The sequence below is a fragment of the Bacillus rossius genome, unplaced genomic scaffold (assembly GCF_032445375.1).
Source record: "Bacillus rossius redtenbacheri isolate Brsri unplaced genomic scaffold, Brsri_v3 Brsri_v3_scf23, whole genome shotgun sequence".
Classification (NCBI taxonomy): domain Eukaryota; kingdom Metazoa; phylum Arthropoda; class Insecta; order Phasmatodea; family Bacillidae; genus Bacillus; species Bacillus rossius.
The window spans coordinates 1-19625 of NW_026962404.1; positions in this window are offsets into that span (position 1 = coordinate 1).

Genomic DNA, 19625 nt, shown 5'->3' on the forward strand with positions numbered 1-19625 from the left:
TGACTTTGTTGCCTGTGGTGTTTGACTTTTCTGTCATGATGGTCTCCAGTTCTTGTCGAGCAGTATGTTCGTGTTTACCTCTTAAATCTTCTGCTTCGGTATTACTACTGAAGCTTACCTGATTTTCTTCATTGTTGCAAAATTTCTCTTGCTTATTCTTCTTTTTACCCATTTTTTTGAGTGCAGAAACCTGTTTTGTCGAAAACTCCTGTTTATTTAATGATTTGTTCACATCCATTGTGTTGTCTCCTCCAAATTCTTCATTGGCTTAAAATTTTTACAAAACATTAAATTTATCTGCCTTTCAATTCACTATTAAATACTCTCCTTCTTCTATTATCAACCGCTCGGCCGAAAGTAGAAAAAGTCGAAAGTAGAAAAGTGAAAGTAAAAAAAGTCGAAAGTCGAAAGTAAAAAAGTCAGAAAGTGGCGCCCTTTTTTTTTTTTTTTTTTTTTTTTTTTTTTTTTTTTTGTTTGCCTTAATTCCCCAAGAACCACTCATATTTGAGTGGCCTCAAGGAACCTTTGCAGTTTGTTTTGGAGTACCTGACCTGGGGCCGTACCTCCTGCCTATAATGGACCTACAATTTATCATTATAGAAGCCTTGACGTTAACCTTAATCTCTGAATAGTAAAAAACAGCCAGGAACACCTGGGCACGACCTGCATAAGACATGCCGCAACCAGCCATTCCCGGGCCAAAAACTAAACCTATGCATACCTAAGCCTAAGCAATTTTACCATATGTTTTGTTACCTTTGGTGATCTGACCATTAAGAAATACCTCTGTGACTTTAGAGTTTAAATTACTTGATAGAATTTGCATAAATCTCCATTTATTGAAACTTTACCTATCATGAGATTTTGTGTGGTGTTTTCCCTGTCTGCACTACTTTACTTTGATAATGACTACTTACTTACATAACTATTCCTACCCTCTCTTGGACCATGATTCATCCAAGCGAGGCTGCCCTAGCTTGATTCTATGACAGCCTAGTGGGTTTAATCCTATTTTGGGTTGGGGTAGGCTGCCTAAATATTTGTTTGTTAATGTTTGCTCATATATTACCTGGATTTTTAAGACTGTTTTAACTGTGAAGTGATTAATATAATTTATATCGTGAAATTATTTCAAGTGTGCCTCACTAAATTTTTTAGCCTGTCTTCCTAGGTTACTGTGGATCCCATTTGATTAGGCTTTGAGCTCCATTTTTCAGAGTTCCTGGCAGGCCCATCCGGCTAGCGTAGCGCTCGAGGGTGTAACTCACCACCGGCACTGTCCCCACCAGGCAATCCCCTACTTGGGAGCTCTCCACCCAGTCGTCCTTGTTAGTGGGTGAATGGTATGAATACCTGTTACCTTATTACCATGAGTCTTTTCTTGTCACGTGCTGTATAGACCCCCAATCTTTTGACTAGTGGATTTGGGTGTCCTGGTAGCTTCGAATAGAAGGTGGCACTGTTCTCCTGCAAGATTTGATGAATCATTTTTACATTGGTTCTTTGGTGTAGGCTCGTAGTTTCCATGTCCCTTGGCATATTTATGATGGTTTTTAGGATTCTGTTCTGAGTTACTTGTAGTTGTTGTAGGTGCTCCTTTGCTGCTGTGCCCCACACTTCACACCCGTAGAGCATTGCAGGTCTAATAACACTCTTGTAAAGTAATAATTTGGTCTTGACCGGAAGGTGTGCTGACTTTAACAGCGGGTACATTTTTAGGAATTTTCCCATGGCAGCTTGTGCTGCCTTCCTTAGGTGAACTCTCCATGTTAGTTTGGAATCGAAAAAGAGGCCTAAATATTTTACTTCATTTGATTGTGGAATTACCTCCCCATAGAGCTTGACTGGCGCATTAACAAATTTTCTTTTCCTCGTGCACAAGAGAAAAGCACTTTTTGTTGGGTTAACTTTAATTGCCCATCTGTCCCAATATTGCTGCATTTCATTTATGTGGATTTGGAGGGTAGCATTTGCATAAAAAGGTTTTTTATCTGTAGTATAAATAACTGTGTCATCTGCATAGAGTGTATACTTCATGTTGGTGCCTGATGGAATGTCCCTGGTATATATGGCATAAAGTAAAGGTGAGAGTGCTCCTCCTTGTGGAACCCCTGCATGAATGTCTCTGGTTGAAGAAGTTTTACCATCCAGTGCGACTTGAAATTTCCTGTGCTTTAAATAATTTTCTAGTAATTTCCAGTAGGAAGGATGAAATCCCGCTTCAATGATTTTGTGGACAAGGAACACATGATGTACCTTGTCAAAGGCTTTCTCTATATCCATAAATACTGAAGCGGTTGAACGTCGTCGATTTAAGCTAGTTAGCATAAATTTTGCCACTCTGGAGGCTGCATGAATAGTGGAATGTTTTGGCCTAAAACCTATTTGTTGATTGGGGAGAAGCTTTTCCTTGTTTACAATTTTTTGCATCCTTTTGCAAATAATTTTCTCGAAAATTTTAGCCATGGTGTTTAAGAGACTGATAGGCCTTCGATTTTGAGGGAATTTAGCATCTTTCCCGGGTTTTGGCAATGTAATAATTTTTGCCATTTTCCATGCCTGTGGGAAAATTGAATTTTGTAATATGTTATTATATATGGATAGAAGGTGTAATCTTGCATTTAGAGGAAGATTTTTTATGGCTTCATTAGTTATCTTGTCCAGTCCTGGTGCTTTGTTTTTTGGGAGTGCTTTAATTACTTGATTTAGTTCCTTTAATGTTATGTCTTGTACAGTTTCATCTCCCTTTTTGTTTTTCTCTGCCTGGATGAGACGTTTTGAGGCTCTTAACTGGTCCTCATCAATGAGTGGGTAGTTTGGCTCAAATTGTTTTTCCAAAGCGTCTGCAATTGAGTCGGCCTTATCTTGAGCTGAGTAAACAATGCCCCGTTCTCCATGTATTATGGGGGTGTAGGTTTTAATCTTTTTACCTGCAAGTCTGCAGTTCAGCTTCCAAATGTTATTTCTATCTTTTACAGCTTGTTGGATAGCTGTGTCCCATGATTTAAGTTTTTTGGTCATGACCTTAGCTTTTATTTCCTGATTTAATTCCTGAAGTATTTGCGCTGTTAGTGCATCCCGTTGTGCTTGAAAGTTTTTCCTGACATTGTTTCTTCGTTTGATTAGCTCGTCCAGCTCAGGGTCATTTTGGAATTTCTTGGGAGCAACTTGTGTAACAGTGGTGGCATTTTTGATGTGTTGTTGTATTGTATCTGTTATTAATTTTACTTCTGTGTCTATGTCTTCAGGTGGGAGAAGGTGAACTTCAGGGTATGCTTGTATGTCGGCCTTAAATTTAGTCCAGTCTGTACTGATAATTTTTCTGTGTAATTTACTGTTTTTGGTTGGTATCGACACTGTGGCAATTACCGGCATATGATCAGAAGAGAGTTCTTGAACCACCTCCATTGAAGTGACCATTTGTGTGTTGGTGACTATGATATCCAGAATGTCTGGAAGAAAATTTGAGTTTCTATGGTAGAATGTTGGTTCTGTTGGGGCTCTGATTGTTAAGTCGTAACTTTCTGCTAATTGCTCCAGTTTTCTGCCATTATTATTATACTGTCTATTTCCCCAAGCCGGTGATTTGGAGTTGAAATCTCCCCCAATTATACATAAGGGTGCCTGTGCTATAATATGATCAATTGTTTCTAAAAGTTCTTTGTTTTTTGGAGTGCTGTAGATCGCAGAGATAATGATGTCACCTGCATTTGATGGAAGAATTATGTTGGTAGTTTCATTTTTGTGACCTATTGGCATGTGTGCTATACTCTTCTTGATTAGGATTGCAGTACCTCCTCCTAATGCCTGTTGTCTGTCCGTTCTGTATATGATGTAATCTGGTATCGAAAATCTCCAATTTGGTTTAAGTTTGGTTTCTGATATTAGTGCAATGTCTATTTCTTCTTTAATTAGGAAGTGAGTGAGTTCGTACTCTTTATTCCTTATGCCATCGGCATTCCAAATTAGAATTTTTAGAATGTTTTGTGCATTACGATTAGGCTCTGTCATGCTGGTTTTTCTTTGTGGTGTGCTTGTAGGTCTTTTGTCTTGAACTTTGTGGTCTAGTTTTATGCTCATGCTCCTCCTCACTAGAGGTGTCGGTGTATGATTCTATGTCCGAGTGAACTTTGGCCATTTTTGATGTTAGTGTCTTGTCATCTGTGTTCTTGTGAGCAGTCAATAACTTGTTTTGTTTGTTATTACAGTTTCCATCTGTCAGGTTTTGTTCTTGTTTTGCCATTGTTTTTCTTGTTCCTGCCTGTGGGTATTCTGGTTGAACGATTAATGTAAGTAGCCCTTCCAAGATGGCTTGTTTCCTTTCCTTAGAGGTCTGACATTTTTCTGCTTGCCTCTTGATTTGCAGTATATCTTGTATGGCTTGCTGGAATTCCTCGGATGCCATGAATCCTACTGCTTCCTTGACTTGTGCTATAAATTTTGATCCCTTTCCTAAAACTTCTATGTCGTTCTCTTGACTTGCTGTATTGTTGTTATTTAATTCCTCTGCATTTCTATATTCTGTGATGTTACCTTGTTTGCCAGGATCTATTTTTTCTGTGATGGATCTATCCTGGTTGGGGTACATGTCCTTGTTGGTATTTTCACCTCCCTTTCCTTCTGTGGTCTGGAGTTGTCTGTTCTTTTCCGCCCAATTTAGGTTAAGTGTGGGGAAATTCTTCATAGAAATATCTGGAGCCCTAGGTTGCCTGTCCATGTTTGCCTGTGGAAAATTGTGTTGTCGTCCTTGCACTTTGTTGAGGAGTGCAGTCTGTTTTTCCTTGCGTATGGGGCAGGAAGAGTCATTTGCCGCGTGGTTTCCCTCACAGTTTGCACACTTAAATTCCATTTTATTAGCTTTACAATCCTTGGTGTGATGGTTTCCTGCACATCTAACACATACTTCCCTTTGACAGCATTCTTGACTGTGGTGTCCATATTGCTGGCATTTGTAGCATTGCAACAACTTCATTTGCCTGCGAAAGGGCTCAATGTTAACTCTGACACCTTGGAGTGAGGTTATGTTGTTGAGTTTTTCCTTCTGATTGAGGGGAATTTCCACTTTATAGATAGGGTATTTGACCCTTGTTGTCGCATTGGAAAATTGTGTTACAGTTGTAACATTGAAATCATGTTCCATAAGCAGCTCTTTGACTTCGTCAGCTGCTACAGTCGGGTGAAAACCTCTCAACACTGCAGTGAACGAGTTTGTTTTTTGCTGTCGAAAGGAGTAATGAGGGACATCTTTTAGTATGTCTCTGCAGATGTTATGGATTTCCATTGTTGGACAAAGTATCTTTCCACCCTCCCTGATATATATTAATTGCATATCTTTATGTAGCATCGCTATTTTTTTGGCATATCGCTTGAACATGTCAAGAGATGTAACAATAATGGGAGGGGGTTTCCTTGGCCGTGGTGGCTCAATCACCTCTGGTTCCATGCCTGGATTATTGATTATTATCACTTCAGGAGTTAAGGGGTTTACCCTAGATGGTTCCTTGTCATGTCCTGCACCCTTCCTGAGACCCTCAGAGTGCGGGAGGGCTATTCCCCCGGAGGGTGTGACATCAGGAAAGGGGCCTGCCACAGACTGCTGTACGTCTGTACAGACTCGCCCTGAATGATGTTGTCCGCTTGGCCCAGTCGCTGACCTTGATGCGGCTAGGCCGTGGGGGTCTGACCCCGACTGGGTTTCCACGGGTGTTGTGTTTGAGGCAGCTCCCTTCGTTGGCACCGTTAGGTCTCCCGGGGCTGTTTCAGTTGCCTTGAATGCGTAAACCAAGTGTGGGGATTTAAAATTGTCCCTGACTTCACTGTTTGGGGTTCTCAGCTCACTGTCCGAGAGATGCACTGCTCGTTTATTCCTTTCCACTCTGATTGGAGTACTTGTAGGTACAGAGCTGATTGTAGCCTTTGAATCTTGCTGTGGCTGGTACGATGGTATGTAATCGTCGCTGTTGTCGTCGCTGGGAAGTGTTTCGCCGTTTTTGCCCTTGTTGCCATTGTTGACTTTGTTGCCTGTGGTGTTTGACTTTTCTGTCATGATGGTCTCCAGTTCTTGTCGAGCAGTATGTTCGTGTTTACCTCTTAAATCTTCTGCTTCGGTATTACTACTGAAGCTTACCTGATTTTCTTCATTGTTGCAAAATTTCTCTTGCTTATTCTTCTTTTTACCCATTTTTTTGAGTGCAGAAACCTGTTTTGTCGAAAACTCCTGTTTATTTAATGATTTGTTCACATCCATTGTGTTGTCTCCTCCAAATTCTTCATTGGCTTAAAATTTTTACAAAACATTAAATTACTTTTGTTACACGTCCCTCCGCGGAGCGCGACCAATCACGAGCCGCGGAGCGCTCCGATTGGTCGCGCAACAAGAAGCCAAGAAAACTTTTCACGAAAAAAATTCAGTTCCCGTCTCACTCTCACTCTCACTCACTCGAGTTCCGATCGTGCTCTTGGATAGTTAGGATGTAGGCAACTGCTCCCTGCCAAGAAGCTACATTTTATCAATTCATTTAGAGTTTCCACCCCCAGTTTTGTACTACCGCGTCGTGCTACGGTTAGGTGTAAAAAGAGTGTGTGACACCCAGAGACGCAGCGTCTCGCTGCCTAGCCGAGGCCCTGGCTAACTTAGTCCCAGGGCTTAGGTCAGTGGGTGCTCCACTCCCTTCCTTTTGGTAGGCGCTCGTAATAAATCCCGTAGGACAATATATTGTCAATTCTCTTTTTTTCAAATGGCGAATAACACAGATGTTCAGTTTCGCGAAACCTCCTCGCTCGACCAGGGGGTTTTAAAACGAAAAAGTAGCGAAGATCACATCCGCATTACGAAGGTGCAGTCATTGAACCACCACGTCACTGCCACGTCAAGCGACATGCCTGCCCCTCAGGCTGTCACTGCCCCGATCAGCCAGGCCGCATCTGCGGACCTGCGCAGCCAGCCCCCGGCTCACGAGACTCCATCACAGCTGACGCAGCCTGACGCTGACGTCACGCCACAGGGCGTGCGCGAATTCCGCACTGCTCCCATCACGGTTAAACATACGCAGAACATTCCGTACGAGAGGGTCTATGACCTATTTACGAGACTGGGTCTGAGCTTCACAGCAAAGAACACCAACAGGGGCACCCTATATTACTTCACTTCTGTACCGCACTACCGCGAAGCCCTTAAGGCATTCGACGGGTTAGAAATAGAATACTTTGTCACTCGAGCCCCGGAGGACAAACCACTGAAGTATGTCATCAAAGACATACCAGGGGGAACTAGCACAGACAGGATCACTCAAGACTTGTTGGCACAGGGTGTACCAGTCTTGGTGGTCCACCAGATGTACGACTACTCTAAGAGAGCTTCAAACATGTTCCAGCTTGATGTGCCACAGGGGAGTGAGGCCATTGTCAACTCACTTCGACAAGTCTTTGGCCTCAGAATACGAATCACAGATTTTCGCCACCCCAAGGGGCCCCTCCAGTGCAGCATATGCTGCCAAATGGGGCACATTGCCAAACAGTGTCACTCCAGGCCTGTCTGTCCCCAATGTGCCGGGCCCCACAAACTGCAGGAGGACTGCCCACGCCCGCCACGCTGTGCCCTCTGTAAACAGGAGCATAATGCCAGATATCGAGGCTGCCCTGTTTATCAGAGGGAGTGGCTGCAGAGACGCCCTCGTGGCCAGCCACAGCGCAAACAGCAAGCATACGGGCGTCAGCACCATGACTCACGACAGGCGCGTACCTGGACCGCAGCTCCCCCGCCCCCCCCTCAGCACAGGCAGTACAGCCATGCTGCAGCAGAGGGAGGCTGGCAAACTGTGCAACGCCGTCACAGACCAGCACAAGATGGCTACCATGGCCCACAGGGACCACAGGCAGGCCCTGTACCAGATGAACAACAATACTGGGCGCCACCAACCAGCAATCGGTACTCGACACTGGGGGAAGAGTACCCGACACTTGGCACATTAAATGACAGAGAGGCAAGACAATTCGCAAAACAGCAGACCGCCTATGCATACAACCAGCCTCGTCCGCAGCGTAGGCGACAACAGCGGCAACCGCGTCAGCCTAACCTCAACAGGGAATACGACCAGATGACCCCACAGGCAGGACGACTCCGCCAATACTCGGAGCACCCTGTGAGTGCCCCGACCGCACCAGAGCAACCCATGCTAATGCAGCAAGCCCCTGCTATGCCTGTGCAGGTGGCACCACAGATGGACACCACACCAAGCACAAGCAGTGCTCCGGCAGTTCCTGCACTGCAACCACAACCACATGGGACCACCACCATGCCGGCCACGATCGTGACGCGGAGTATGCCTCTGCCTACACCCCCAGCGGTCATAACACCTGACCGAGTGGCGGCCAACAACAGAGATTGCCAGGTGCTGCGTGGCACTCTCACCAAAGTGGCAGAAGCGCAGCCAATACTAATGGACGTGGCGCAAAAACTGTGCAACTTACTGGCAGCTTGGCTGGACACCACCATTCCACCAGAGAGCAGAATTCACCTCGCCGTCGACCTCATCACGGCCATAACCACAGCTTCCTCCCCCAAACATGACAGCACACAACACTAATGTCCCCCTTACAAAAATAGCCACCTGGAATGCACGAAGCATACGACATAAACTTCCAGAACTACAAGAATTTCTTCGCGAACACGACATACAAATTATTGCCATCACTGAAACTCACCTCTCCCCCACAGACAATCTGTGCATTCCAGGTTACATCATACACCGAACAGACAAGGACAACCATGGGGGGGGAGTGGCGCTGGCAGTGCGCACTAATCTACTCCACCATGAAGTTCACCTACCGGACCTAGGGCTCATAGAAGCAGTTGCAGTAGTCCTTACAATTAAAGGCAAGAAATGCACCATCATATCCGCATATGCGCCGCCTGGCCGCTCTATTAAACCTGAAAACCTACAAGTCCTAGCCACATTCACCTCCTCCTTCCTTCTCCTAGGCGACCTCAATGCCAAGCATCCTGCATGGAACTGCCTACAAACAACCACAAATGGCAGGGTGCTGTTTGCACATCAGCAGCAACACCGTTATATGGTCTGCGCTCCCTACCATCCTACCAGATACCCTGAAAATCCCCAACATAATCCTGACATCCTAGACTTCACTATTTATTTTAATACCAACTTTGTTTACGAACTAGAAGTCCTCCATGAGCTCCACTCTGATCACCTGCCAGTCGTAGCAACATTAGAAGACGTCCACACACCTACAACCAAACCTAAGAAAATCCTTAACTTCAGAAAAGCCAACTGGCCAAAATTAAATTCCTACGTAGAACACTACCTCACTCCTGTCCCTACCATTACAACAGCTGCCGACCTGCAGGCGTACTCGGCAGAACTAACCAGAACACTCACCAAAGCCATCCAAAACTATGTCCCAACAACAAAGCCGAAACCTGATACAGTCGCCCTTCCCTTTCCCCTGCAACTGCTTCTCACTGCCAAAAATCAAGCTCGTCGTAGATGGCAACGCAACAGAACACCAGCACTCAAGAAGGACTACAACGATCTTCACTCCGAATTCCTCAGTCACCTAGCACTACACCGAGCCACACTGTGGGACCACAAAATCTCACACTTAACCACAGCCGACAACACTCTATGGAAAGCCACCAAATCATTAACTGCCAAACCCGTCATCATTCCCCCCATTCAACAGCCAACTGGAACATTCGCCTACACACCACAGGAGAAAGTGAAGGCGCTAGCTGACAGCCAGGAACTTGCCTTCCAGCCCAACATCCTCCCCAACAATCCGCCTCACACACTCCTAGTGTCAGAGCAAATAGCCAACATGCGACTAGCCACAACCACCACGGAACCTCTCCTTACCACAGAAATGGAAGTGAAAAGAATAATTAAATCTCTGAAGACCAACAAAGCGCCAGGAGCAGACAAAATCCCTTCCCTAGTCCTCAAACAACTCCAACTCCCTGCCCTTCAGGCAATCACATCCTGCATCAATGGCATCCTACAAACAAACTCCTGGCCACACACCTGGAAAGAAGCCAAACTAATCCTACTCCCAAAACCAGGCAAAAATCCCAAACTACCAACCAGCTACAGACCAATTAGTCTCCTCAACACGCTGTCTAAAGTCGCAGAGAAAGTGCTAGCTCGCCGCATCCAACTACATCTGGAAGAACATCGTGTAATCCCGGACTACCAGTTTGGCTTCAGGGCTCGTCACTCCACCACGCAACAATTAGTCCGTATTACAGAACACATTACACACGCATTCAACTGGCGCCAATACACTGCAGCTGTCTTTCTCGACATAGAAAAGGCGTTTGATCGAGTATGGCACGAAGGACTGCTACACAAACTCCAGGTCATACAACTCCCGGACACATACATCAAAACATTAGACTCATACCTCCATCACCGCTCATTTCGTGCACACATTCCAGGCGCCATATCCACACCTAGACCAATACTAGCAGGGGTACCGCAAGGCAGTATACTAGGGCCCCTGCTATTTAACATATATGTAGCAGATCTCCCACAACTACCTGGAGCCAACATTGCGTGTTATGCAGACGACACCATGCTCTATACAAGCTCCCTCAGCCCCCACCTGGCTGTACGAAGACTGCAAGATTCGCTACACACCATAGAAGCATGGTTCACCGACTGGAGGACATCAATTAACGTAGGCAAATGCGAAGCCATCATATTCACGCGCCGACGAGTCCCAGAAAACCTGCCGCAGCTCAACCTATTCAATAACGACATCGAATACAAAACAACTGTAAAATACTTAGGAGTACACATGGACCGCGGACTCACATGGAAGAACCACATCGCCAGTAAACAAGCTCAAGCCAACGCAAGACTAGCAACGCTGTACCCCCTCTTAAACCACAAGAGCAGCTTAAGTACACATAATGGCAAGATCCTCTACACAGCCTGCGTCCAACCTATAGTAACCTACGCATCCCCAGCATGGAGCTACGCAGCACCAACACACTTGAAGAAACTACAAATCGTACAGAACAAATCCCTAAGAAGAATAGCGCAAGTTCCCATTTATGTCCCGATGCGCCTAATACACAAGGAACTTCGCATAGAAACACTGCACGCGCAACTCGTCAAGCAAGCCACTTCCTTTTACAAATCAATCGACACACACACCAATCCGCTCGTACACAACTTGGGACGATATAATCCTGAAGATGCCAGAAAATTCAAAAGACCGAAACACATTTTATGCGAAAAACCCCCGTAAACACTTAAAAAATACTCCGTCAAAATCAGTCGTGTTTTTCGCTCTCTCGCCAAGCCCGGGTCGGCGCTGATTGGCTGGTCCGCGCCGGTGGGCGGAGCCTAGGTGGGGGTACCAGCAGTCGGTTGCGGACTGGCGAGAGAACTTTCAGCCGAAAAACTCGTCTACACATTGTCACACTAAATTCCACATAACTTTTTAACTATAAACTCCACCGTCATGTTTGAACTGGCAAATTGTTCCTAAAACACTCACCATTAAGAAACCGTATCCTGATTCAACAAATTTCACCACCCTGATTTAAGAAAACAACGAGAATCGCCGTTTCCCCCTTTTCAGTGCAATTATCCCACACTCATTTTTAGTTTTTCTTCCTAAATTATTGAAGTTTTGCAACATAATTTTCCCCCCACTCACCCTGTCATCTACTCTCCAGCAGCTGTGCTCCATGTTCCCCGCCCTCCCTGGGGGCCGCCACAGAGACGCCGCCCACAGTGCCTGTCGGCGAGGGAGAGGGCGCCATGTTCCAGAGAGCTGCTGCCATGCCCACCCGAATTTTTAGTGTTTAAAAATTATTTTAACGTCATAATTTTTCTCCCCCCCCAGTGCTTCTAAACCACCCCAGTAGTGAAAAATATATGCATATATAATTGTAATTATTAATTATATATGCATATATATTAAATATTAAAAATTTTTCGCAACATAAATCTAAACCCACGACTTCACCCATCATCTTGTGGCTCAGAGACGCCGGCCATAGTGCCTGAGCGCACGAGCCCCATTATTAGCCTAACCGGGCTAATAGCCATTAAACATAGTTATAGAACAATGTAAATATGTGTCTTTATCTTTAGTTGCAGGTCGCGCCAGCAGTTCCTGCCGCCCTCGAGATGCCGAGGCCTAAATAGCCACATTCGCTCGTGCCTGCCGAGCACATACGCCGCATGGCGTGCTCAAAATGGCTCTTCCAGAAATCCCATCTGGGAGAGCCACAGATCCCATTCGCCCTCATCCGCTTCCTATCCCTTCGGGCCCTCGGTTGCGTTAACTTTTCACTCACAGGCAACAGGTTTCCTCCAGTGCGCTCGCTGGTTTACTGTTGTCTACCCTTTGCTACTCCCCATAGGCTGTCGGGGTGCAAATTCCGCACCCCTGCAGGCTTGACCGCGCCAGACGCACGTCGCCAGCTGCTTCCCCCTCCCTCACAGGAGAGTGAAGACAGCATAGGCAGTTACTCAGTTATCAAATTAAGCGTATAGGTCCCACCTGGCACGCATCAATTCCCTCAGTCAAATCATTCCCATTTGGTTAGCAGGGCTCACAAACACTTCGGCTGTGTGAGACTGACTTCAGCGTGGAGGGGCTGTAGTCTAAAAAAAAAAAAAAAAAAAATTCCCGTCTCACTCATCTAGCGACAGCGGCACAGCTCAGACCTACGATGCCCCCCAAGACGAGCGGTAAGGCAGCCAAAAAGGCGGGCAAGGCCCAGAAAAACATCTCGAAGGGCGACAAGAAAAAGAAGCGCAAGAGGAAGGAAAGCTACGCAATCTACATCTACAAAGTGTTGAAGCAAGTTCATCCGGACACTGGCATATCATCTAAGGCCATGAGCATCATGAACAGTTTCGTGAACGACATTTTCGAGCGCATCGCGGCAGAGGCCAGCCGCCTCGCCCACTACAACAAGCGCTCCACCATCACCAGCCGCGAGATACAGACGGCCGTGAGACTGCTGCTGCCCGGGGAGCTGGCCAAGCACGCTGTCAGCGAGGGCACCAAGGCTGTCACCAAATACACCAGCTCCAAGTGAGCAGGTCTGGTGTGCACATGCTTACATAAACGGTCCTTTTCAGGACCAAGAACATGATCATGAAAGGAAATGCTTCTGCTGCTGTTCTACAATTCCCTCAATCCCTATGATAGTAAATGTAAGCTTAACCAAGGCAGAAATATTTTCATTAAAAAAAGTCTTTAAGACGCATGGTTTACTGGCTGAGATATATATATATATTTTTTTTTTTGCTTACTTCTGTGGTCATTAGTACATTGCTACAAATATATTTATATATATAAAAAAATAAATAAAAAAATCCTTTCTATTTAATTTAGTTAGATCATATATCAATATTAATGGCAAAGACCAGTTGCATCGATTCACTTTGAAAATAATTCCATTTGTGCTAAAACTGGACACAGTAAAAAAAAAAAAAAAAAAATATATATATATATACACACACACACACACACACACACATAATTCGAATTCATATTATGCTTAACTGCGTTTGAATTTGCAATCATGCACAAGATGTTTTGTACTTCGAAGTAAAAACAACATAATGTACTATTTAACTACCCACAGTACAAATGGATCCAAAAAAAAAGTGAATTTTCATGCAGACGAAAATGCTTACATTTATTCTATTTATATTAAGTACCCATTACTAACAGCTTATACTGGGTGGAATACAACAGTTGACATGATTTTACTTATATGGCAATTTAATATTTAACCAAAATTAATGGTAAACTAATATTTTAAAGTGTCATTTATGGCCCCTTACCTTCAGCATGTTTGCTTCCTTGCACACAAACGAGGACAAACACATCACCCAACTGAAAAAAAAAAAAAAATTTCACTTGCATCACAAATAATTTAAAATTTTTCACCACATGAAGTAAATATTTCGCAATAAAAAAAAATATAGCCCTAGGACTCGTGTGCACACCTTTTCTTCCCCACATCGCACACGCAAACAAAACTTCCAAATTATTACAAAATCACTCGATTATTATACATACATAAACACACATGTATTTTCCGAATAAGTGAGAAATGCAGGCCGATGAAAGTCAAATTTCGTTTCGGAAATTAAATCTCGCACAACTACCGACACATAACCAAACTTGCGTACATTTACATAGCATTAACCCTCTAAATAATAAACAAATGAAAGCAGAAAAAACAACATCGCTACCCACCGCGCGCGCTCCTGGCGGCGGGAGTAGGAACTACTTTGCACACAGACCGACATAGCCCCCTGCCAAAAACAGTAAAATAAATAATATATATAAGTCTTTTGGCGGGAAAAAATTTCTCAACCGCCTGGGAGCACCCTAGTGTGTGCCTGTCTTTAGGTTATGTTACTTTTAACTTCATTTTCTACAGGCAGACGCGAGGGTGCTCGCCCATTATTTTTATTTTTTTAAATTCTTTCCTACCTTTGGTGTGCCATGCAAGAATTTATCGTCAAAATGGCGGCCCCGAGTGCAAATTTCTCGTCTGCACTGCTGGCTGGATGATTATGTGATGTTTTGAAGGAGGGTGTTTTTTTTTTTGTTTGGATTTTGTGTGAGGGGGGGAGGGGGCTGGGCTAGCTTTTTTTTTTTTTTAAATTTTCTAAACATTCATCTCTTATGTAACAGTGTTCAGCATTAAAAAATTTAAAAGAAGAGGCACTTACTCATCAATTTCAAAACAGCCTATGAAGAAAAATAAAAAAAATTTAAATTCATTCCAGTTTTATACATTCATGATTTGATCACATGTATAACTTTTCTTTTTTATTACCTTATTTAATTTTATTATTATTACTACTATTGCTGCTACAACCTAGAAGATACCTCAGTGATACTAATACCTGCTGGTAAAGTTAAAGGTTTCACCTTTCTTTCTTTAAACATATCACAATACCTTTCTTGAGTTAAATATTATCTAATGGCTTTAAGAAGTTATGGTAATGTTCATCAGTTATAGAGTGTGGGTTTGTGTGTGTGAGAGTGTATTTTGAAGAGGGCTTTGGTGGTTGGGATGGTGAGGGTGGTGGGTGTTGTGTGTGGGGAGGGGGGGGGGGGGGAAGTAAAAGAGTGTTCATTACACGATTTCTCCTGTTGTTTGTAACAATCACACCTGGTATAGCTATTTCGAGTGGCAAATACAAACTGCAAAAAAAAAACATCTATATCATTGCCAACGGCCATATCACGATGAACACACCGGTTCTCGTCCTTCTCACCGCACTTCTCATCTGCCACTGCTCAGGCCTACCGTGCATATAACTCGTTGTCCTCCATTCTCCGCCCCCACAGCCCCTTACCAGACATGGACAGAGTGCGCCTCTTCAAGGCGTACATTGTACCTATTTTGCTTTACTCCTCAGTAATATTTGCACATGTACCCGACATCCGCTTCCACCAACTAAAAACATGTTTCAATAAACTACTCAGAGCAACACTCGGCAAATACAAATACGTCACTAATATACAGCTACATGCCCTCGCAGACACACAATCGCCCAGATCACTTGTTATACAATACGCAGACAAATTCTTCAAGAAAGCAGCACAACACCCGTCTACACTTGTCCGAAACATTGGAAAACACGACATCAACAGACCATACCCACACACACTCATCACCGATTACCATCCCGGCAGACCACCCTGAAAGGGTGGCATGTAAAAATCATACCACCCAAAGCCATGAATCCCAGTGTAGTGCACCGGACACCCCCCCACAGTGCCAGTGCGACGTGAAAAACCAATGGACGCCCACCACAGTGCCATTGGCTGAATTGTAATGTGTATATAATGTATATTATGTGAGTTGTCCTAAATTTATGTAATGTCCCCACCCCATCAAATGACATTCTTTGTAAATATCAATATTTTAATAAAGTGTTTATGTTGTGTGCAAAAACTCGCCACGAAAATAGGGCTGATAGCCCCAGAAAAAAGACAAAGGTTTTTAAACTTTCCTTTAAATAACCGCTGCAAAACATATGTAATTTTTTCTGTAAATATTGTTGTGTTTGTGTTTGTAAAGTGTAACCGTAAATAATAAATGTATATTTTTTTTTGGCAAAGGAGCACCTGGTGCTGGCATGCCAATCAATCATGAAAATGTAAAAATTGTGTCAATGCAAAAATAAAAATCTTTTGAATTTGAATTTGAATTTGTCCGATCACCGAAGTTAAGCATCGTCGAGCGTGGTTAGTACTTAGATGGGTGACCGCTTGGGAACACCACGTGCCGTTGGCACTACTATTTTGCACCCTACAGAAAAAAATTTTTTTTTAAAAATTTCAATTTTAAATTTTTTTTTCCCCCACAATCACCACATTTCCCCCCCCCCCCTAACACACACACACACACACACTCACTCTCTCTCAATCAATCAATCAATCAATCAATCAATCAATCAATCACTCACTCAATCACTCACTCACTCACCCACCCAGCAGCAGCTGTGAATCTTTGCATGTGTATACCTCATACAAAATTCAAAGTGAAAAAATAAATAGATAAGTGTATATGTATGTATGTATGTATGTATGTATGTATGTATGTATGTATATATGTATATATATATATATATATATATATATATATATATATATATATATAAACACACACACACACACCTATTTTGAAGTTTCTCTGTTTCAGTGGGCAGTTATGTATAATAATGAGAGATTCAAAAAGACGTTGATAACAATGTCATCAATGCCTGTTTAGTGTGCTCATTTGTTGGATGGTCGGCAGCAATACTAGAGGTGGTACAGCTGTAACCTGTAAAATTGTACCTGCAATGTGTTGTGTATGGAAAAAAATAAAAATTATATCATCTAAATTTTTGTTATCCAACAATAACCTTCCCATCAATGCATGATGTCACAGTAGCCATAGCTCTACTCTTTCTGCCATATAACATTGGGGGAAAAAAAAAAAAAAGGAGCTATTAGAATAATAACAAAAGATAAAAAATCATCTAACTGCAGACCAAAATTCAAAAAACTTAAAGTCCTGACTGCCATAAATGAATACGTTCTAGAAACTTTTTATTCATTCTTAAGAAAAAGAAGAAAAAAAAAATTATTATTTTTTTTTTTTTTTTTTTTTTTTAGATATTCGCACATAGGTATAACACCAGAAATGCTAGTAAATTGAGGATAGTTGAACATAACACTAGGCGATTTGAAAATGGACTAAATTACTTGGGAGTAAAACTTTACAACTTAATATCACAGAAAATAACTAAAACAATTTACCAGTATTAAAAAAAAAAACAGTAAAAAAAATTCTTCTAGAATATCCTACCTACCCTCTGAAGCTATTCTTTAATTTGATTGATAATAGAGAAATTGAACTGTTAATTTGTTGAATGGACTTGTGATAACAGCTGCTTCATGTTTTGCATAAAGTTAAATTGTGTAACATGTTATGTATTTTTTTTTTTTGAAATTTTTTTTCTTGGTAACTTGCATCATGTAAATATTAATTGTCTGCACATACATGTTCTATATCCCGGAGCCTTGACTCCACGTGGGATCAACAGAACAAAAATACAAAAAAAAAAAAAAAATCCAGCTCACTAATCTAGGTGCATTTTGCTAACAATATTTGGAATATATATATATATTTTTTTTTGTGTAACATGCAAATTCTGTATTATTCTGCACACATTATTTATAATCTTCTATCATTTTCTTAGATAATAACTATTAATTCATAAAATAGATTGTGTGTGCATAACCTCCTGGAAACATTTGCACTTACCTCCTACTTTACTTTTTCATTTAAGCAATCCTATTCGCATGTATACACTTAGGTTGCAGCATCGAAATTGTGTAAAATTCAAAGTGTGTATTGCCTGAAAAAAAAAAAAAAAAAAAAAAGACATACCAAATATTTGCATACAGCGACACACTACATATTTGCACACAGTGGAGTTTTGCGGTAATTAACCTAGCACAATTTACCACACGCAATCACACGCCCGCGATGAGATAACACACTCGCTGTTTTCCTGTTGACCGGCACGAGGAGTAAGAAAAATTGATATTTACACGAGCACACACTCCCACACTAGTCACAACGTCGGTCATCAAGTTGTGTTGAAAATTCCTGTAGCCTCTGTTTTCCCAAATGATTTCACTTAAAATTTCATTTAACAAGACCATAAACAAATTTACAATACTAATTTCTTAAACAAACACTTCAGCGAACAAGTGACTGTCGCATTCATTACAAAGCTTACAACTTAACAGATGTTTCCGATGTGAAATAAAATAAGAAAATGTTTTACAACCAACCTAGAACATTTAGTCAAAACGTTTTTGTCCTGGTTTATGATTATTTTCCGTGACATGAATGTTTCAAAACTAATAAAAATACGAATGCAGCCAAATATAATGAAGTTAGCACATAAAAGACGACTTAAAATATTTCATTTTTCGAGAATTGGCAGAGCAAGAACGCACAGGTCCAACGGAAATTTCTTTAAAGATAAACGACCATCGGACAAAAACACCCCCTCCCCTCATCCTCAAAAATACGTGAATAATATACTTTTTCAATTATATTTTTATCGTTTTTTTTTTTTTTTTTTTTAATATACTCATTAAAACTTCAAAATAAGCAGGTACTCGTGTGTTTTTCTCTCTACAATGTACCTGATCTCGGTGCGTAAACCTACATCATTTAGAGATGGAATTAATGTACACATACAAGTAAAATTTTGTTCCATTGTAAAATTGAGAGAAAGAAGGTTTTCCAAACGCATTAAGTATGGAGACTTTAAATAAGATTACGAGCTTATAAATGTTTGCAACGAAATAAAGTGACCATGTATCTGCAATTTCAAAAATATTTTTGCTCTGCTAACCTCACATGCAAGCAAGTAAAAATAACCTCACAACTTACTTACCTCTCTCAATTTCGCAGTACCAAAACATAGAAGGGATAAATAGGATAGTTTTTATTCGAAATCCTGCAAGAGTTTTAATTTTTATTAAAATATTTCTCCAATGTAGCATGTGTGTGGAATACTTCATCAGCAACTTGCATCTGCACCTTGAGTGAATTGAAGGGCAGCCAGTTTTAAAAGCTAAACAGAAACTGCACTCTTGAGAATGCATCAGATCCAAGTGAAATGCTTGTTGTGTGTACAGTTAAAAGTTTTATTATTCACACAATGAAAATGTAAACAAAATTTACTCACAATAATAATCACATCATCCTTGGAGGTGCACGAAGAAAGCCATTCCAGGTGGCACTGAACAAGGTGATTTGCTAGTGCTTCCACAGCAAACAGCCTTCATGAAATTATCTCCACATTTTCAGCATACTATACACTAAAGTATACCTAAGTTAATTTAACCATTTTCAAGTGATTCCAGCACAAATTACGTATTTGATTCCTTGAATAACATCTGCAAATGAAAAGTTCCCTGTTTGGTGTAGCAGTAAATTTAAACAGCTCGCAGTGCAAATTAAACAGTGCAGCTGCCATAAAAAAATTACACTATTAGTGGAACTGCCCATTATGTCATCGTAGACTGCTGACATTTAG